Below are 785 nucleotides of genomic sequence, written 5' to 3'. Positions count from 1 at the left end.
CAGGCTGTGGGAGGAATAATCGTCCCAGGTTGCCTCAGAGAGCTGAGGCAGCCAAACCGGGCGAGGATGGCACTGTGGAGTGCCCGCAGCTGTGCCAGGTACCTCCAGAGAGGGTTTGTGTGCGAAGGACTTTTTACAGAACTGCTGTCAAAGCGGGCAGGGAGCGAGCTTAATCGGGAGCGAGCTGAGCCGAGGCGGCGTGTAGGTGTGCGAGGGATGTGGGCAGCGAGCGGCTGCTCTCAGCCCGAGCGGAGCGTAAACAGGTCCAGGTTGATGTTTATCCGGGACTCTCATCCTGAGCTGGTGGATTCTTCACTGTCGTGTCAGTTATGGTCTGCAGAGCAGGGAGCACTAAAGGCGCCTTCGCGTACAGCGTGCACAGCGCTGCCCCGGCCCACGCACCCAGCCAGCTCGCCCCTTGGAGCTATGGGCTCGGTCTGCCAGGAGCAGGACACGGGGCTCCCGCCCGGGCCCCGGCCCCAACGCCGTCCCCTCACCGCTCTGAGTCACGAGTGACTCACTGCGAACTTGGATGCGAGCGCAAAGGATACATTTGCAAATTGGCTGGTGAGGCACTGCTTTGCAATGTAGGTGGGATGTATTACATACTCCAGCAGTCAAGTTCTGCTCTGTTCCCTCCTCCCTCTCGCTCCGTGCAGGATAGCTGGCTCAGCCCGGGAGCTCGGCGCCGTTCCCACGGGAGCAGGAAGGCGCCTCAGCCCGCTCCGGTGGATGGGGCATGTGGATGGCTCCGGCTCCGCTCCTGACGGAGCTCTGCACTGAAA

The sequence above is a fragment of the Nyctibius grandis genome, chromosome 10 (genome assembly GCF_013368605.1).
Source record: "Nyctibius grandis isolate bNycGra1 chromosome 10, bNycGra1.pri, whole genome shotgun sequence".
In the NCBI taxonomy this organism is placed as follows: domain Eukaryota; kingdom Metazoa; phylum Chordata; class Aves; order Nyctibiiformes; family Nyctibiidae; genus Nyctibius; species Nyctibius grandis.
The sequence above is the reverse complement of the archived record's forward strand: the minus strand, read 5'-3'. Positions refer to the sequence as shown.